We start from the raw sequence: 21,634 nt of genomic DNA, 5'->3' as shown, positions 1-21,634 counted from the left end.
ATGCCTAGGTTTTCTTCTAGGGTTTTTATGGTTTTAGGTCTAACGTTTAAATCTTTAATCCATCTTGAATTGATTTTTGTATAAGGTGTAAGGAAGGGATCCAGTTTCAGCTTTCTACATATGGCTAGCCAGTTTTCCCAGCACCATTTATTAAATAGGGAATCCTTTCCCCATTGCTTGTTTTTATCAGGTTTGTCAAAGATCAGATAGTTGTAGGTATGCGGCGTTATTTCTGAGGGCTCTGTTCTGTTCCATTGATCTATATCTCTGTTTTGGTACCAGTACCATGCTGTTTTTGTTACTGTAGCCTTGTAGTATAGTTTGAAGTCAGGTAGTGTGATGCCTCCAGCTTTGTTCTTTTGGCTTAGGATTGACTTGGCGATGCGGGCTCTTTTTTGGTTCCATATGAACTTTAAAGTAGTTTTTTCCAATTCTGTGAAGAAAGTCATTGGTAGCTTGATGGGGATGGCATTGAATCTGTAAATGACCTTGGGTAGTATGGCCATTTTCACAATATTGATTCTTCCTACCCATGAGCATGGAATGTTCTTCCATTTGTTTGTATCCTCTTTTATTTCCTTGAGCAGTGGTTTGTAGTTCTCCTTGAAGAGGTCCTTCACATCCCTTGTAAGTTGGATTCCTAGGTATTTTATTCTCTTGGAAGCAATTGTGAATGGGAGTTCACTCGTGATTTGGCTCTCTGTTCGTCTGTTGTTGGTGTATAAGAATGCTTGTGATTTTTGTACATTGATTTTGTATCCTGAGACTTTGCTGAAGTTGCTTATCAGCTTTAGGAGATTTTGGGCTGAGACGATGGGGTTTTCTAGATAAACAATCATGTCGTCTGCAAACAGGGACAATTTGACTTCCTCTTTTCCTAATTGAATACCCTTTATTTCCTTCTCCTGCCTGATTGCCCTGGCCAGAACTTCCAACACTATGTTGAATAGGAGTGGTGAGAGAGGGCATCCCTGTCTTGTGCCAGTTTTCAAAGGGAATGCTTCCAGTTTTTGCCCATTCAGTATGATATTGGCTGTGGGTTTGTCATAGATAGCTCTTATTATTTTGAAATACATCCCATCAATACCTAATTTATTGAGAGTTTTTAGCATGAAGGGTTGTTGAATTTTGTCAAAGGCTTTTTCTGCATCTATTGAGATAATCATGTGGTTTTTGTCTTTGGCTCTGTTTATATGCTGGATTACATTTATTGATTTGCGTATATTGAACCAGCCTTGCATCCCAGGGATGAAGCCCACTTGATCATGGTGGATAAGCTTTTTGATGTGCTGCTGGATTCGGTTTGCCAGTATTTTATTGAGGATTTTTGCATCAATGTTCATCAAGGATATTGGTCTAAAATTCTCTTTTTTGGTTGTGTCTCTGCCCGGCTTTGGTATCAGAATGATGCTGGCCTCATAAAATGAGTTAGGGAGGATTCCCTCTTTTTCTATTGATTGGGATAGTTTCAGAAGCAATGGTACCAGTTCCTCCTTGTACCTCTGGCAGAATTCGGCTGTGAATCCATCTGGTCCTGGACTCTTTTTGGTTGGTAAACTATTGATTATTGCCACAATTTCAGCTCCTGTTATTGATCTATTCAGAGATTCAACTTCTTCCTGGTTTAGTCTTGGGAGAGTGTATGTGTCGAGGAATGTATCCATTTCTTCTAGATTTTCTAGTTTATTTGCATAGAGGTGTTTGTAGCATTTTCTGATGGTAGTTTGTATTTCTGTGGGATCGGTGGTGATATCCCCTTTATCACTTTTTATTGTGTCTATTTGATTCTTCTCTCTTTTTTTCTTTATTAGTCTTGCTAGCAGTCTATCAATTTTGTTGATCCTTTCAAAAAACCAGCTCCTGGATTCATTGATTTTTTGAAGGGTTTTTTGTGTCTCTATTTCCTTCAGTTCTGCTCTGATTTTAGTTATTTCTTGCCTTCTGCTAGCTTTTGAATGTGTTTGCTGTTGCTTTTCTAGTTCTTTTAATTGTGATGTTAGGGTGTCAATTTTGGATCTTTCCTGCTTTCTCTTGTGGGCATTTAGTGCTATAAATTTTCCTCTACACACTGCTTTGAATGCATCCCAGAGATTCTGGTATGTTGTGTCTTTGTTCTCATTGGTTTCAAAGAACATCTTTATTTCTGCCTTCATTTTGTTATGTACCCAGTAGTTATTCAGGAGCAGGTTGTTCAGTTTCCATGTAGTTGAGCGGCTTTGAGTGAGATTTTTAATGCTGAGTTCTAGTTTGATTGCACTGTGGTCTGAGAGATAGTTTGTTATAATTTCTGTTCTTTTACATTTGCTGAGGAGAGCTTTACTTCCAAGTATGTGGTCAATTTTGGAATAGGTGTGGTGTGGTGCTGAAAAAAATGTATATTCTGTTGATTTGTAGATGTCTATTAGGTCCGCTTGGTGCAGAGCTGAGTTCAATTCCTGGGTATCCTTGTTGACTTTCTGTCTCGTTGATCTGTCTAATGTTGACAGTGGGGTGTTAAAGTCTCCCATTATTAATGTGTGGGAGTCTAAGTCTCTTTGTAGGTCACTCAGGACTTGCTTTACGAATCTGGGTGCTCCTGTATTGGGTACATATATATTTAGGATAGTTAGCTCCTCTTGTTGAATTGATCCCTTTACCATTATGTAATGGCCTTCTTTGTCTCTTTTGATCTTTGTTGGTTTAAAGTCTGTTTTATCAGAGACTAGGATTGCAACCCCTGCCTTTTTCTGTTTTCCATTTGCTTGGTAGATCTTCCTCCATCCTTTTGTTTTGAGCCTATGTGTGTCTGCACGTGAGATGGGTTTCCTGAATACAGCACACTGATGGGTCTTGACTCTTTATCCGATTTGCCAGTCTGTGTCTTTTAATTGGAGAATTTAGTCCATTTTCATTTAAAGTCAATATTGTTATGTGTGAATTTGATCCTGTCATTATGATGTTAGCTGGTGATTTTGCTCATTAGTTGATGCAGTTTCTTCCTAGTCTCGATGGTCTTTACATTTTGGCATGATTTTGCAGCGGCTGGTACCGGTTGTTCCTTTCCATGTTTAGCGCTTCCTTCAGGAGCTCTTTTAGGGCAGGCCTGGTGGTGACAAAATCTCTCAGCATTTGCTTGTCTGTAAAGTATTTTATTCCTCCTTCACTTATGAAGCTTAGTTTGGCTGGATATGAAATTCTGGATTGAAAATTCTTTTCTTTAAGAATGTTGAATATTGGCCCCCACTCTCTTCTGGCTTGTAGGGTTTCTGCCGAGAAATCCGCTGTTAGTCTGATGGGCTTCCCTTTGAGGGTAACCTGACCTTTCTCTCTGGCTGCCCTTAACATTTTTTCCTTCATTTCAACTTTGGTGAATCTGACAATTATGTGTCTTGGAGTTGCTCTTCTCGAGGAGTATCTTTGTGGCGTTCTCTGTATTTCCTGAATCTGAATGTTGGCCTGCCTTGCTAGATTGGGGAAGTTCTCCTGGATAATATCCTGCAGAGTGTTTTCCAACTTGGTTCCATTCTCCGCATCACTTTCAGGTACACCAATCAGACGTAGATTTGGTCTTTTCACATAGTCCCATATTTCTTGGAGGCTTTGCTCATTTCTTTTTATTCTTTTTCTCTAGACTTCCCTTCTCGCTTCATTTCATTCATTTCATCTTCCATTGCTGATACCCTTTCTTCCAGTTGATCGCATCGGCTCCTGAGGCTTCTGCATTCTTCACGTAGTTCTCGAGCCTTGGTTTTCAGCTCCATCAGCTCCTTTAAGCACTTCTCTGTATTGGTTATTCTAGTTATACATTCGTCTAAATTTTTTTCAAAGTTTTCAACTTCTTTGCCTTTGGTTTGAATGTCCTCCCGTAGCTCAGAGTAATTTGATCGTCTGAAGCCTTCTTCTCTCAGCTCGTCAAAATCATTCTCCATCCAGCTTTGTTCCGTTGCTGGTGAGGAACTGCATTCCTTTGGAGGAGGAGAGGTGCTCTGCATTTTAGAGTTTCCAGTTTTTCTGTTCTGTTTTTTCCCCATCTTTGTGGTTTTATCTACTTTTGGTCTTTGATGATGGTGATGTACAGATGGGTTTTCGGTGTGGATGTCCTTTCTGTTTGTTAGTTTTCCTTCTAACAGACAGGACCCTCAGCTGCAGGTCTGTTGGAATACCCTGCGGTGTGAGGTGTCAGTGTGCCCCTGCTGGGGGGTGCCTCCCAGTTAGGCTGCTCGGGGGTCAGGGGTCAGGGACCCACTTGAGGAGGCAGTCTGCCCGTTCTCAGATCTCCAGCTGCATGCTGGGAGAACCACTGCTCTCTTCAAAGCTGTCAGACAGGGACATTTAATTCTGCAGAGGTTACTGCTGTCTTTTTGTTTGTCTGTGCCCTGCCCCCAGAGGTGGAGCCTACAGAGGCAGGCAAGCCTCCTTGAGCTGTGGTGGGCTCCACCCAGTTGGAGCTTCCCGGCTGCTTTGTTTACCTAAGCAAGCCTGGGCAATGGCGGGCGCCCCTCCCCCAGCCTGGCTTCCGCCTTGCAGTTTGATCTCAGACTGCTGTGCTAGCAATCAGCGAGACTCCGTGGGAGTAGGACCCTCCGAGTCAGGTGTGGGATATAGTCTCTTGGTGCGCCGTTGTTTAAGCCGGTCTGAAAAGCGCAATATTCGGGTGGGAGTGACCCGATTTTCCAGGTGCGTCCGTCACCCCTTTCTTTGACTCGGAAAGGGAACTCCCTGACCCCTTGTGCTTCCCAGGTGAGGCAATGCCTCGCCCTGCTTCGGCTCGCGCACGGTGCGCGCACCCACTGGCCTGCGCCCACTGTCTGGCACTCCCTAGTGAGATGAACCCGGTACCTCAGATGGAAATGCAGAAATCACCCATCTTCTGCGTCGCTCACGCTGGGAGCTGTAGACCAGAGCTTTTCCTATTCGGCCATCATGATCATCTCCTTTTTATGCCTGCTTTGGGCTTAAGCTATTCTTCATGCTTCTAGTTTCTGAAGGTGAAAGGTTAAGTTATTGATTTGAGATCTTTCACCTTTTTTTTTTTAGTACAGGTATTTACATATAAAATTTCTTCTATGCACAATTTTAGATGCATTCTGTAAGTTTGATATCTTGCATTTATTAATTTCAAAATATTTTCTAAATTATCTTTTAATTTATTCTTTGGCTTATTGATTATTTAGCAGTGTTGCTTAATTTCCCTATATTTGTGAATGTCCCAAATTTCCATGTTTTATGAATTTAAAATTTCATTCAGTTATGGTTAGAGAATGTACATTATATAATTTTAATCCTTTTTAATTTATTGAGAATAACATATTTTATGGCCTAACATATGGTCTATTCTGTTCTACGTGCAGTTACAAATAATGTATATTCTGGTATTGGAGGAAGTATTACGTAGATCCTATTAGGTCTAGTGGGTCTAGTTATGGTGTTGCTCAAGTTTTCTATTTCCTTGTTGTTTTCCTCTCTAGTTGTTCTATCCATTATTCAAGGTAGGATATTGAAATTTCCAAATATTATTTTTGAGTCGTCTATTTCTTCCTTCAATTTTTTAGTATTTGATTCATGTATTTTGAAGCTCTGTTTTTAGTGGATGTACATGTTAAAATTGTTGTATTTTCTTGAAGAATTGACGCTTTTATCAATGTATACTGTCCTTTGTTTTTGTAAATCAATGACTTTTTGATTTAAAGTGCATTGTTTTGCTATTAGTACATCAACTTCAGGCCTTTTATGCTTACTTTTTGCATATTTTATTTTTTTCCTCATTCTTTTACTTTCAAGTTATTTGTGACTTTGAATCCAGTTTATCTGTATATACAGTATATGAGACCATTGTGTTTATTTTATCCATTTTGCTAATCTCAGCCTTTTGATTTGAGTGTTTAACCCATTTACATTTAATGTAATTACTGATAGGACTTATGCCACTCATTTTGCTACTACTTCTTTGTATTTCTTATGTTGTTTTGGTTTCTGTATTCTTTCTAAATTCTTTCTTTTGTGTTAAATTCAGATTTTCTAGTTTGCCATTTTAATTCTCTTGTTATATTTTATGATATTTTTGAGTTATTTTCTTAGTGGTGCCCTGGGAATTACAATTCAAATTTTTACTTATAATAATCTAGTTTAGATTAATACCAACTTAATTTCAGTAACATATACAAAGTTTGCTCCTGTATGCTTGTATTTCCTCCTCTTCCTCTGTACTTTATTGTTATGCAAATTATGTATTTATGCATTGTATTAAAATCAATTCAAATTTATGACGATTGTTTTGTTCAACTCTCTTTTAAGCCAGATAGGAGAAAAAATTGTTGCAAACAAAATATACAGTTATAATATCTTTTGTATTTACCTGTGTCCTGTATTTACCTTTACCAATGCTCTTTATTGCTTTATGTGAATTTGAGTTATTGTCTAGTGTACTTCCATTGCACTTCAAAGGACTCTCTTGAAGATTTCTTATAGGGAAATCTGCTCTTAACAAATTTTCTCAGTATATGTAAATCTTGAAATGTACATACTTTTGCTAAATATAGAATAATTGGTTAACCTTTGAATATAGCATATCACTTCCTTCTGTCCCAGTGGTTTATGATAAAAAATTAATTGTTAATCTTACTGAGGATCTTGGAATATAATGAGTCACTTTTCTTTTATTGTTTTCAAAATTCTCCCATTGTCTTTGGCTTCCAACAGTTTGATTATAATGTATCTCAGTGTGGATTTCTTGAGTTTATTCTCCCACTTTAATGTTTTTTGAGCTTCTTGGATATAGAGATTCATGTGTTTCAGAAATATGAGAATTTTTCTACAATTATTTCTTCAAATATTCTTTCTGCCTCTTTCTATCTCTCTTCTGCTTCTGGGACTCTCATTAGGCTTATTAGGTGAGCTTGATGGTATCTCACAGGTCTGTAAGGCTCGGTTCACTTTTCTCCAATCTTTTTCCTTTTTTCCTTAGACTGACTACTTTGTAAGTTTGTTGGTTCTTTTACCTCTTAAAATATGCTGTTGAGCCAATTTGGTAACTTTTTCACTCCAAAATTATTCATTTTAATCATTTATATCTTCTTATTGATGTTCTTTATTTGTTGAGACCTTATTTCTATGGGTTGTTTTAGTGTTTTATACATGGTTTATTTTAGTTCTTTGAACATGTTTTAAATAGTTGATTTAAAGTATTTGTTTAGTATGTTTAATGATGGGATTTCTTCAGGGACAGTTTCTATCGGCTGATTTTTTATTACTTCCATATGGGCCATACTCAATTGTTTCTTTGAATGTCTAATAATTTATTTTTTGAAAACTGTACATCTTTATAATGCAATTTGAAAACTCTGGAAATCAGATTTTTCTCCCTTCCCTAGGGTTTGTCTTAGGTGTTTGTTGTTACTATTCCCACTTTTTTGTTAATGACTATCTTGAACTAATTCTTTAATGTCTATATTCCTTGTCATGTATCACCTCTTAAGTCTCTGCTCAATTAGCTTACTTGTGAGCTAGTGACAAGACAGATTTCCTTAAATCTCTAGAAACGTTTTCTCCTAATCTTGGCAAAGGGCTTTCTGTGAGTGTTACAGAATGCTGTTAACATTCAGCCAGGCAATTTATAATTTTGTCTTTCCCATCACTTCCTCCTTGTGCAGAACTTCAAGTTCAGAGACAAGAACTGAGGGTCTTCTCAGGTCTTTTCTGAGTGTTTACACAGCCGTACATAGTGTGTGGCCTTCTGGATTTTCAAGAATATTTAAGAACTTTTCAAATCCTCCAATGAACATCTAATTTTCCAGATCTTCCTTTTTACAATTTTGTTTTTTTGGTTTATTTGTTTTTTGTCCCAACTGTTTTCACTGTGTAAGGCAATGTTAAACAATTGCCACTGACCATTTTCAGCAAATGCTCTTGGGGAACAGACTGTTTCCAGCTGGTGAACTCTGAGTGAGGTAAAATAAAGACAAGACTTGTGAGTAGGGGCCGGGCGCGGTGGCTCACGCCTGTAATCCCAGCACTTTGGGAGGCCGAGGCGGGCGGATCACGAGGTCAGGAGATCAAGACCATCCTGGCTAACATGGTGAAACCCCGTCTCTACTAAAAATACAAAAAATTAGCCGGGCGTGGTGGTGGGCGCCTGTAGTCCCAGCTACTCGGGAGGCTGAGGCAGGAGAATGGGGTGAATCCGGGAGGCGGAGCTTGCAGTGAGCTGAGATTGCGCCACTGCACTCCAGCCTGGGCGACAGAGCCAGACTCCATCTCAAAAAAAAAAAAAAAAAAAAAAAAAAAAAGACTTGTGAGTAGGTTTTTATGTACCTGCCAGACAGGTAAAATAATTGAAATTGTTTGAGAATAGGGATTTGAAAGAGCATCAGCCCTGTTCTGACCCGTAGCGGCTACTACGGTACTGGTTTTCACAAAAATTGATGGCTGTGGATTTTCCAGGCTACCACAGACTGGGAAGAGGGAATGGGAAGAGCATATTTTAAAATATCACAAAATTATCTGTTCTTTCCAAGATTTAGTCTCTTTTCTTGAAGAAATGCTCCAAATATGGGTATAAGCTTTTGGTTAATTTCTAGAGTTTTGAGAAAGTTGATTTGGAGAATTTTTCTGAGTCTTCTCATTGTATTTTAGGAGGAAAGAATCTTTGGGGGTCATTACTTCATTATTCCTGGTTATATCTTGACAAGTTTAAGTAAACTAATATTTCAGTTCTAACATACCGTTATTAGTGTATACTGCAGAATATTTTATAGTTCCCATGTTCTTATGGTTTTTATTGGTTACTTTTCCTTGAAAGAGGGTGATTTTATTCTTGCCTGCTAACAATAGTGTAGATATATTAAAAAGTAGGTCATATTACTTTTTTTCTTGGTGCCATTAGCATTTTAAAGTAAGATCTTAGCTGGCTGAATGGAAGAATTAGTTTTAAATAATTATTTCAATCATTTTCCCTACTCAGTGGTTGTGACTCATAGACTGTGGGACTGAGCCATATTGAGCAATAGATAGGAGGTAGGGAATTTTACAAACTCAGGAAGGAAGTGCTGTTTTGCTGTTTTTCTTCATGCCTGTTGAAACTGCCGTGGAAGAAAGAAGGTGCAGATGTGTTTGGCATTATTCATAGATCTTCCATCCACCAACTTGAAGCTGTATCTTTCCCTCTTAAGAAGAAAAAATCTTCCAGTGACAGCAATTACTCCTACACATAAAGAACAAACATGCCAGTTAGTGAAGAATTAATCAGAGGGAAGCTCTATCCTTTATATTTTTTGACTTACATAGTCTTATGTATTTCCATTCCGAACTTTAAAACTGTTTAAATTTTAACACAAAGACCAGGATATCCATCCCTCCTAGAAATATAAACTGGGAAGGTAAAATCAACTTTAAACAGAATAAAATGCTTTGAAATTCCAATAGCACCTAATTTATGCCAGGCTGTGGTTAAAATGATTAAGAGAAAACAAAATACCTTTAATCCAATATTACATAGTTATTTACCATTGACAGAAAGTGTTCAAAGACATATTAGACAATAAAACTCATTCATACATTAAGAAAATAATGAAAATAGTCAATACGAAGTTTTTCAGAAATGCAAAATTGGACCAATAAAAGAAAGTGATTTTCTTCATTTGTATCACTGTCACTAAAGTAAAAGTGTATATCTGAGCTAAGTAGGAGTACTTTGCTTTCATGAGTACAAACTTCCAATGGATATTTGAAACTGCATATCAATTGAAGCATATTTCCCTGTAAGGTTAAGCACTCCTCTCAAAGTTACAAAGAGGTGAGTGAGAGCTAGAATACATACCTGCTTCTACCTAACTTGAAGGTTTAAAGTTTTTCTTTTTTTTTTTGTACTATATACCGTGCTATAGTATAGAAATGTATTATTTTCAATCCGTTATTATTGGCCCCAGTAAGCCTGAGTAAGCACTGTTTTTGTAGTGAGAAAGTCAAGACTTGACTTGGAAACTTTTCTGCAACCTAGGAAGGTTCATCGTGCCCCAAGTTTTGCTGTTTCTTGTGACAGACACAAGCCCCTTTGGGAGGGAGCATTCTATAGTTGCCACTCTCATATTTAAATATAGATTTCCAGACTTTCTCAGTTAAAAGAAACCTATTTAGCATCCTCATCCTTCAAATTAAATAAATACAGACACCATATTTTTGCATTGTTTAAATTACTATTGATAGAGCACAAATTATGTTCCAGGTAGGAAGCAGTGAAAAAATAAATCAGATTGCTCTGATGGTGCTTACATTCTAGTGGGAAAGACAGACAATAGATAAATAACAATATAATAAAATTTCTGGATGGGATTAGTACATGACCTCAAATAATACTAGGTAAGGAGTAGAGAGTCATGGAGTGGGAGGTTCTGTTTTAAAAGTGGTAGTTAGTAAAAGCCTTTTGGATGAGGAGGTATTTAAGCAGAGCTTAGCATGAGAGGAGTCATGAGCCGGGCAGATATAGGACTATCTGCAAGTAGGAGACTCTATGAAGACAGAACAGCAAGTGCAAAGGTCTTGCAGTGGAAATCTATTTGGAATACTTGGATCACCAAGTCTTGACAACTGGGGAAGAAAGGCATTAGGAGGTGAGGTTGTAAGGGATAGGAATTTTGTTTTAAAAATTTAAAAATTTAATGTTTTAAAAATTTAAAACATTATATTTTTTAAATCTCAGGAATCTTTACATTCTTAAAAAAAATGAATGAGGATCCCAAAGAACTCTCAGTCATGTGGGTAATATCTATCAGTAAACACTCAGAAACATAACCTAAGTACTTTAAAAAATAAATAATCAGAAATTTAAACTGAGCACTTTATTAATTCAAGTAAAATTAATGAAAAATATATTAAATGTTACTGTAAATAACATGCTTTCAATGAAAATAACTGTATTTCCAAAACAAAAAATAGTGAGAACAGTGACATTGCTTTGCATGTGTGAAAAATCTCTTTAATATAAAGCTTGATAGAAGTTAGTGGAATTCTCATATCTGTTTCTGTATTCAGTCTGTTGAAATATGTTGTTTTGGTTGAAATATATGAAGAAAATTTGCCTTCACAGAGATATGAAACTAAAGGAAAAATATTTCTATAGACTTTTAAATTAACTCTGGATATTGTTATTTGATACTACTTCACAATTCTGCACATGGTAGTTTCTTGAAGAATTGTTGTAATGTGGAATAAGAAAGCACATCAATGATATTGTTGTATTTTCTTACGTTAAAATCTATCGGTTCATCTTGCACTTTGAATGGCTCTTTTTACCCCTGGATGATTTTGTAACATCATGCATGAAACATTTGGAAAGTATTGGTCCATGGAGCTATGCATCTTCTAAATGTTGACACATTTTATTATATAAGATATCATTTTTAAGCCACATCTTTTAAATCACTATCCATCTCATCAGAAGGGTCTTTTAAGTATTGGGAAGCTGTCAAACTCAGGTGACTGATATGAGTGACAGGCTTACTTTGTTTTCAAGAAAATGTCTGCTAGATATGCAATTTGAATAACCACAGTTTGTATTGGTGAGTGTTTTTTTGCAAGTAAAAATATTTTTCTATGAAAAAGTGGCAGTTTCAGTTTGCAACTTAATGTTATCTGAGTGTTTTTCTGGAGACAATCATCGTACTTGAACATCAGATGCAGCAGAAATGCTTTATACCTGCTTCCCATTTTATCCCACTGAATATTAAAAAGATGTGTGCTTAAGTGTTGAGACTTAATAAAACACTAATATCTTACTGATGAATATCACCATCGATATTCTTGAGTGAAATTGACTTTTTTCTTTTTTTCTGTGTGTGGACGTGAAGAATAAATGATTACTACAACAGCTTAATGCCCTGCTTCAACCTGGATGTTGCTGAAGCTCCAACAGTTTTACTTACTATTATTTTGCATCATCAGTGCAAATGGAAACATATTTAAGAAGGCAATTCATTTTTTGATATCATTATGAAAACAGTCTTGATATCAGAGATCCCATGAAAGGGTCCGAGAGAAGGGAAGATATGTGGGGATTACCTAAATGAAAAAAAACAGTAGGGGAGTTTACTTTCTTTAATATTTTTGACAAAGAATTCATGGATATAAGTCTCTTCAGATTATACTAGTCTTTTTTGTTCAACTCGTTTTATTCCAACTGTTATAATCACAATGCAATCAGATTAAACAAGCATGATGGAAAGACAGTCATTGAAATGGCTGTACATGAAAATATAAATAGTTGTATTAGAAGAAAGCCAAATAAATCCGCCAAAACAAGCAGTGGTATTTCTAATCCCGGAATACCAGAGAGAAGATATTGAAATTAGGTTATTGATCCAGTAGCAAGGAAGCTGTGCCTGTATGTAAAGCTAAGTGATTCCTTCAGGCCAAATAATGATGCAGGAGTTGGGATTGCTTCTGGTCAGGGTCATTTCACAAGGGATCGAAAGGGGTAAAGTTCAAATCCAAAGGTAAAGGGACAAGTCAGAACTAGAAGCTCTCTGTGAAAACCACAAAGCAGAAACTAGAAACAAAGCAGCACTGAACAGATGGTGTTACATTAACGAGGTTGCTTTTATTGGTAAATTAATAACTTGGGACTTTGAGTGGACTCAGGCCTTATGCCACCCTGGTAAGGCCACAACTCTGTCTTTATTCTGCCAATAATTCTCTAATGGCTTCAGTGTCTTGACCACAAGCACACCTATTTTTAAGGATTTGTCATTTCACAAAGCTGTGATAAATTCACGTTTGGTTTTAAGGGCATTAGAGATCATCTTGTTCAACCCCACTATTTTGTAAATGAAGAAAATGAGTTCCTTAATGGTATAGGTTACACGGTTTAAAATATTACAAATCAGTACTAGAACTCAGATATTCTTGTTGTTTCATATAGCAGTGTTAGTTGAATATCATCTGAGATTCATCAGAGTGTTTCTAGTCTACTTAAACATGTTTTTTAAAGGTTAAAAATTCTACAATGTGTAATTTTTTCCTACATCTGAATCACCTTAATAATGGACTTAACTATGTTCAAAGCTGCTGGACTATGAGAATGTAGGTTACTCAGGCAAGGAACGAGTTGAATTCCTTTTTACATATTATATGGTAGGAACATAAATAAGCTTTTGTTCTATATTATCATTTCTGGAGCTGAAATAATAAGTATTTATTTTTGCTTTTTTGTACAGTTTTTTTTTTAAATTTAACCCATCAAAAACAAATATGCTTCCATTTCTAGAGCTTGAATTCTAGAGGCATTCTAACAGGCTTTGAAGACTGATTTTACCACATGTCATATATGTGGCCTTGGGTAAGACAATTAATCAATTTGTACTTCAGTTACCGTATCTGTAAAATGGAAGTAATAATAGAATGTAAAGGTCAAATGAATTAATACATGGAAAGGGCTTAGTACACAGTCTGGTAAACGTCATCACTACAAAAGTGAGAGTCATTATTGCAATTGCAACCATTAGTTTTAGTATTACGATGTATAATTTTTTTGAGAGAAAAATAGTAAACTTTTGAGATGCTGCTTAAGTTCCATAATATTTAATGCATCCTAGGATGACACAAATTCTTACTAGTTAGAATCCCATGTTTTTTATGCTAGAGTGTGCTATAATAATTTTGTTGTGAATCTCTTTCAGAAATGAAAACATGATATGTAACTCCCGTGCCCAGGAAAAATATAAGAATACAGGCCACACATAACTTGGAGTGATGATTTATTTTATTCCCATTGCTGTAGAATGTTGATATCCATGGACTAAGTTTGCTCAATATTCTGCTTAAGGGTTAATCTTTCTGAAACTAAGTAGGTATGAGCTCTGTAAACTGATATTCCTGTTAATGTACAAGTGTTGACAAGACTAGAAGCTTTTCAGTTATTTATATGTAAGCTGTATTTTGAACCATATCTACACAGATACCAACCATTAATCTACAGCAAAAATTCACAATTACTAACTGGTTACTTTCTTTTATGTATACATACGCACTATATGAATTTTGTTTTTTGGTAACATAGTTATTTAAGTACAGACATTTAATTCTCCCCAGTCAAAATGCCTCACTGAATTATCCAGGAAATTATAAAACTGGAAAAAATATCTCTTAGTTAAATAAACCAAGAAAGTATAAAGGGTATATTAGAAACTTTGAGAGTCTGTGCTTTCTCTCTGATACAGTTTAGATGTATGATCCTGAAGAAAGGCATCAGAGATTTTACTTGGGTACAATTAATATCCCAATATCCACAAATCTGAACAAAATAATTACACATAATATTTTAAAAATATATTTAATAACAAATAGCCCTGTAATGCAAATAAGAATTGGAAATACTTCTAGATATTGTTACAAACAATGAAGATATTTGAATACAATGAAAAAAAAGATTTACAAATGTTTCAGATTTTACTCCTGTTTCTGAGGGTACCTTAACTTCAACAATAAACCAATCAACTTATCTTCAAGTATTCCTACTTTGAAGATTATTGAGTTTTTAAATTACTAACTAATTTGGAACATTTTAGGCTTGCCAACATTAGAATCAGGATTGAAAATTTGGACTCATTTATCTAATGTTTAGCTTTGATAAAAGGTGGCATAATGCAGAACAAATTCAAGTTGAGTACAAACAGGCCTACTGCATAGCTAATGAAACTATTACCATGGTGACTGAACAATCAAGGTGACATGAGTGTCATAGCACACTCGAAGCTGGATGCAGCCTTCCTATTGAATTCTCTAGAAACCAATCAAGTGTTCCATCTGATGAACCCCAAATCTTTCCAGTTCTAATACACAGCAGTGATGAGAAAACATTTTTATTCTACTCTTCTTATTAGACTAATAAGAATAAAGATACTTTTCTAATTGTAAGTATTCATTTTGTTGTATTTTTGTATATCAGAGGAAATTCATTTTAGGCAAAAAGCTGTACAAAGAAAAATTTTAAATTATTTCTCCTTAAAAATAAAAGATTATGAAGAAAATCATCAGAAGGGATCTTCTTTCAAATCATGGCCGTTTGGGAACATCCTAAAATAATAAATGAATAAAGAAATTCACTGTGTAGTCGGTTTTCTGTTGGTAGTCTAAGAGTCATAGTTTAGCATAAAATTAAGCTGATGACTATAGAAAAAGAAAGGCTGATTAGCTAGACTGCTAGTCACTTTATTTATTTTTTACAACTTTCCATTAATAAAGGGACCTCACCTGCATTTTCCTCTTTTTACTCAAGAAATTTCCGTAATGCCTCAAGTACAAGTTGCTGCTCTAAAATAATTTTCTTCTTCACAATGTTATGTAAAGATGTTAATGGCCACATCTTGGTCATTGAATAGGGTCCGAGTAGTAGTTAACAAGGTGACAGAGGGCCTGGATTATATACCACTTATTTCTTTAACCTTTTTTGGTGACATTGGAGATATTGTTTCAACTCCCTGGGCCTTAATTTTTGTCATTTATAAAATTAGCAAGAAACAAATAAGAAAATTCCCTTCCAGCTCTAAAATTGAAAACCTTTATTTTTATTTCTTTATTTATTTAAATTAAATTGTCCTTATCTAAATGGTAGAAAGAACTCTTACTGAAGGAACTAACCACTAGATCTTTACATTTTGTCTCAGGTTTTCTGTTGTTGTTTTACCAGCTTAAAAATTTCCAACATGCAAAGTAGAGGTCTCAGGCAAAGTTCTGATTTCTGTGGAATGATATCCGAGATTTGAGTTCATGGAGATTAGAAGCGTTAATGGAAAGAGGTTAATAACAAACTGAAGTCACATTCGCAGTTTCAGAAACTTATAGAAAAGACTTGGAACCAACCCAAATGTCCAACAATGATAGACTGGATTAAGAAAATGTGGCACATATACACCATGGAATACTATGCAGCCATAAAAAATGATGAGTTCATGTCCTTTGTAGGGACATGGATGAAATTGGAAATCATCATTCTCAGTAAACTATTGCAAGGACAAAAAACCAAACATCGCATGTTCTCACTCATAGGTGGGAATTGAACAATGAGATCACATGGACACAGGAAGGGGAATATCACACTCTGGGGACTGTTGTGGGGTGGGGGGAGGGGGGAGGGATAGCATTGGGAGATATACCTAATGCTAGATGACGAGTTAGTGGGTGCAGCGCACCAGCATGGCACATGTATACATATGTAACTAACCTGCACAATGTGCACATGTACCCTAAAACTTAAAGTATAATAAAAAAAAAAAAACTTATCCAAAAAAAAAAAAAAAAAAAGAAAAGGGTGAAAGGGGCCCTGTGTGGTGGCTCATGCCTGTAATCCCAGCACTTTGGGAGGCTGAGGCGGGTGGATCCCCTGAGGTCAGGAGTTCGAAACCAGCCTGGCCGATATGGTGAAACCCTGTCTCTACTAAAAATAAAATATTAGCTGGGCTTGGTGGCAGACATCTGTAATCCCAGCTACTTGGGAGGCTGAGGCATTTATGTTTTGAAGTTATAGAAAAACTTCCAAAAAACCCACACTTGTTTAGTTTAGAAAGGGGAAAGCATGTACAGCTTTTTAAATAGTCATATTTCTATAAACTCAAAAATTAAAATGTGAAACTGTTATTTAAAGTTATTTGCAAGCGTATAATTGGTTGAAAACATTTCTCCAGGTCTTACAAAATTTCGATAACGTTGAAATCATTACAAAATACAATACAACTTTGGAATCTAATGGTTTTCTGAGTGTATTGCTGTGAGGGTTAGAAAATGCATTCATTCTAAATACTGTCTTGTCTGCCTCAATGAGAAGTTGCAATATTGTTTGTTTGTCAAGCAGCTTGAAAAGCTAGACAATGCTGTTAGGAACGATATGGAAATGATAGGTAGAGAGATTATTTTTACCTGCTGCTTTGTTATTTGGCAAACTCACGATGGTAATGGTTTTCTTATCCTTTCATTCGTAATGAATTGGCATAATAAGAACTGCAGCCTGCTTAAAAAAAAAATCACTGTGTAATCACAGCAGTGGTAGCAAATTCATCTGAGAAACAACATCCAGTCACTTCTGTGACAGACATTTATAAACTTATTTGAGAAACCATGAACTCTTTTTATATTAGACAAATGAGCTTTATATACTCTTCATTTAAAAATTCTTTCACTGCCTTCTGCTACCTGTATGGATGTAGTGTTCTATGAATGATTTTGATGTACTATTCAATTGAGCATTTTATTTCTCACTATTTCTACTACTTTGCACATTTTTTGTTTTTTCTCATATAAAGTAAGAATATTAAGATTGGAATTTTAATAGTTTCATATAGAACAATTAATGTGACAGCCTCTTACTTATTTGGTTTATGGCTTAGTAGGACAAAGTATAAAATTTCATGAATGTGATTATGAGAGGAGGTAATTCTGCTTTCCTTTCCAATTATTTATTGACACCATCTCCATGCCTTATAACTGTACTTGTTAGCCAGTTAAGAAGTAATCATAGGGTTGGATTTGTGCAGAACAGAACTATTTAGGAATTCTTTTGGCTAAGGTCAAGGAGAGGGAGGGAGAAAGCAAAGGTAGTTTTTTACTTTCAGTATTACAATTGTATTATATCAGAAAAATCCCACCAGAGCATATGACAGAGAGGTTTGGGTGCTAGAGGGAATAGCAGGTTGACTGCTGTGTCATTTAGAGCAGTAACACAGATACGAGGCTCAATAATGCAGGACAAAGAGAATTTGAATACATATTTGTTATGCTAATATTAAATTTCTTATGTTACATTAATCTTTCTTTAGGCCTGAAGTATATCTTTTTCCATGGTGAAATCATCCCAAAATGATATTAAGATGATTAATAGCTTCTCCAGACCTGGCTAACTCCCTGGGCTTGCACCAAGGTAGGTGTGGAGGTGGGGCTGAGGTATGAAAATAGCTCCCCTCCACCCCCACATCACAGAGCAATACTTTCTTATTTCTAAGAGGAAAAAATCAGTAACATATTAGCAACAAAAAAATATGAAACATGAGAGTTTATGGAAACACATTAAAAAACAAGTAAGAATCAAGTGAAACTTCATTTTGTTTGAGGACAGTGTGAATAATGTCTTCACTTTCTCTAATGAGCGAATTTGTTTTCCAAAACCATAGAAATATAAATAACTTCTGATTCATTTCCTGGCAAGAGCTAACTGTATTAATGTAGATTATTATTATTTTTTCTCACTGCTTCTGTTGACACTGATTACTATAGATTATACCTCTCCAATTGTATTACTTCTTTTAGTGGCTCTGGTTGTAATTTGTAGGACAGGAGAAAGGATATTTAGGAAGTGAAAATTAAGGTCCACGTACTCTTACAGCAGTATTCTAAAGAACACCCACTCACATCACCTATAAAGGGCAGGAATATCCTGCTCACACTTCCTAAGCAGAAAGCTTGCATTTTATTTTAAATTACAGTAGTCCCCCTTTATCCACGGTTTTGCTTTCTGCAGTTTCAGTTATCCATGGACCATCATGATCCAAAAATATTAAGTGAAAAATTTTAGAAATAAACGATTCATAAGTTTTAAATTGTGTGCTGATCGGAGTAGCTTGATGAAATCTCATTTGGGTGCTTCAACACGCTTTGTGCAATGCATCCGCACTGTCTATGGTACCCATCCGTTAGCCACTAAGAGTCATCTCAGTTATCACATGGACTGTTGTAGTGTTCAAGTAGCCATTATTTTACTTAATGATAGCCCCAAAGTGCAAGAGTACTATGTCTAATGTATAAATTAAACTTTATTATAGGTATATAGTATAGAAAAAAACACTGTACACAGGATTCAATACTATCTGCAGTTTCAGGCATCCACTGGGGATCTTAGAACACATCTTCTGCAGATAAGCCGGGCTCTTGTACTCCTTCACCTTCTTCCTGTTAATTTATAGAAAATGGAATAGCAGTATTGAACTGTATCAAAGGCCAGTGAGCCATATCTGACATGTCCGGAAGGTATTGCTGGATCAGGGTGAAGACTGACCAAAGGAAGTCACACAAAGAGAAAGGCTGTATCAGAGAGCCTTCTCTTCTTCCCAAATCACCTTTTCCTTAAAGTGAGGGAACAGTTGATTTGACTCAGGAAATTCCTGAGAGTCTAGTGTCACTGGGCTTGTGTGGAATGTGGCTCCTTCCTTTTCCTGTGTTTCTCAAGGATTGACTATGCACAGCTGCACTGGGCTCACCTTTCAGACGAAGTCCTCATGAGGTAAGGAAATGAGGTCAGGCCAAGTCACTTCACTGTGCTCTTTGTTCAGCTCCCTTTCCTCTCATGACATATGTTAATTCAGGTTCCACAGTCACTGTGGTCTCAGGATTGGCACAGGAAGCATTTTTATTAGGGTCCATGCTGTATTTTCCATCTGCTTCATCAAGGATCCCTGTGATGATGCTGATGAGTCTCTCTGAAATTCTTTCTGTTCTTTTTCTACTTCATTGCACAGAACCCTTGAGGTAAGTAGGAATGCACCTTGAAAATGACCATAACTACATATGTTAGCATAGAAGTGGTATTGTAATTGGAGATAATTCCTTTACCAGAGATCAGTTTGCATTGTTTTACATACTTGGCTATGGGTGACTTTTCTGCTGATGTAAGTGAACTTATGCTAAAATGAATGAAATATAGGTTTTTGAAAATCAGTTCCTTAATCGCACAGAAACACTTTCAGCCTTAGAGCTATTTAGTGAATAATGAAATTAAGTAGGTAATAGTGTAATTAATTCTAATATAGTTATTTGTTTACTTCCAAGTGCCAATGTACAACTGACTATAATAAATTGTGGTACCTCTGGGATGTCAACAAATATTAAAGTAGACAATTCCAAGAATGTGAAATATGTGTTCGAATATGCATATCTACTTATAACTTGTATTAAATTGATATAAAGATAAATGTTATATAATTCTGGATTTTTAAGTGGTTTTAATATTGTAGATTTGTAGTGAAAAAGGCTAGGAATCTCAAGCTGTAAATACCTCCCAAGTCCGTTCAATTTGTGCAAGCATATAATGATTTTAAGATATAATTTGAAAAATAAGTCATTCCTAATAAATGTTCAAAAGATTGACTATATTTTGACCAAACGTTCTCTATCTGTTAGCAATCTAGAAAGCTTGAGTTGTTTTATAATTATTTGTTTGTATGTCTAGTGGTGTTTATTTTTTTCTTTTCCATAGTTATTAAATACTAGGTTTCAATTAAATTTATTTAGCTTGGACTGAATAAATATTACAAATTAATTAATGGTCTTATGTGAAAGAACTTTGTCTTAATTCCCTACCTTGTTTGAGTGATTTTCTAACTTCTAATTCTTCTTTAATTTTATACACACTTTGCATTAATTTTATTAGTACAGTATTCTAAGTACATTAATCTTCTCTGTCCTAATTAGATTGTCAAAAATGCATTAGTATTAGTTCATTTATAACACCCATTTAACATTTACATATCACAAAAACAAAATCAAAAAATTATGGGTACATGACAAAGCCTAAGGGATGGGAGAAGTTAGTTATACAAGACAACTAAGCCAAAAAAAAAAAAAACATTAATAGGATTGAAAGCAAAACTTGTCCTGGAGGCTTTTGACTTCCAGTGCAACAAGGGATACATGACTTGCATTTGACTTGCTCTTATTAGGTAATATAATGGAATATACTGGTTCAAAAGGTAAGAAAGTGTTACTTTGATATAGATTTCTGAAAGGGATTTATTGCATGAGTTTGTTTTTTCTTCTATAAGTGTATCCCTCATATATATTGACCATTTGCAACAGCATAGTGAAATGTTGAAGCACATTTATAAAAAGGGATTTCTGAGATTAGTTAAGGAAACTTGGGAATTATGCCTCATTCCTTCCTGTGCTTCCATGCTCCACATCATTTAACCAAATAGTCTTCCAAAAATGTCCCAAATCACCATTTTACGTCATCATCTTTCACATTTCACATCTGTGACACCATCTTTCACATTTCACAGTGTTGCATCATCTTTCAAATTGTCATTGTCTATGTCACATATAACAGGCTCCTAAGTGTTTTCTCTCTTCCGTTTGTTCCTCTCCAACTTATTCTTCACATTGCAATCAGAGTGAGTTATCTTAAAATCCAAATCTGAAAATTGCTTCCCTTATACCTCGTTCATTACTTACTGCACTTAGCACAAATTTAAACTTATTAAGCTAACATACAAAAGACTTTCTGCCTTTCAAAAAATAAATTGCCAAATAATGATCGTATACATTTACAGGGTAGAATGTGAAGTTCTGATATATGTGTGCCTCGTGGAATTATCATATCAAGGTAATTAATATATCCATCACCTCACAAATTTTTTTGTAGTGAGAACACTTAAAATCACTGTTTTAGCAATTGTGAACTATATGATACATTATTACCAATTGTGGTCACTCTATTGTGTAATAGATTTCAAAAAATTATTCCTCTTGTCCACCTGAAATTTTATACCTTTTAACCAGCATCTCCTCATTTCCCATCCTCACCACCCTCCCACCCCTAGACTCTAGTAACCACGATTATACTCTTTACTTCTGTAACTTTGACTTGGTTACATTTCACTTATAAATGAGATCACATAGTTTGTCT

General features: G+C 35.6%; 1 long non-coding RNA gene across 1 annotated transcript in view; it reads left to right on the top strand.

The window, feature by feature from the left end:
• Positions 1–21,634, top strand: part of LOC134758284 (uncharacterized) — a 130,641-nt gene that overhangs the window by 52,180 nt on the left and 56,827 nt on the right. The window lies entirely within an intron of this gene.

The sequence above is a fragment of the Gorilla gorilla genome, chromosome 3, assembly GCF_029281585.2.
Source record: "Gorilla gorilla gorilla isolate KB3781 chromosome 3, NHGRI_mGorGor1-v2.1_pri, whole genome shotgun sequence".
NCBI classification, from domain to species: domain Eukaryota; kingdom Metazoa; phylum Chordata; class Mammalia; order Primates; family Hominidae; genus Gorilla; species Gorilla gorilla.
Note: the sequence above shows the minus strand (reverse complement) of the source record. Positions and strands in the feature narration are given on the sequence as shown.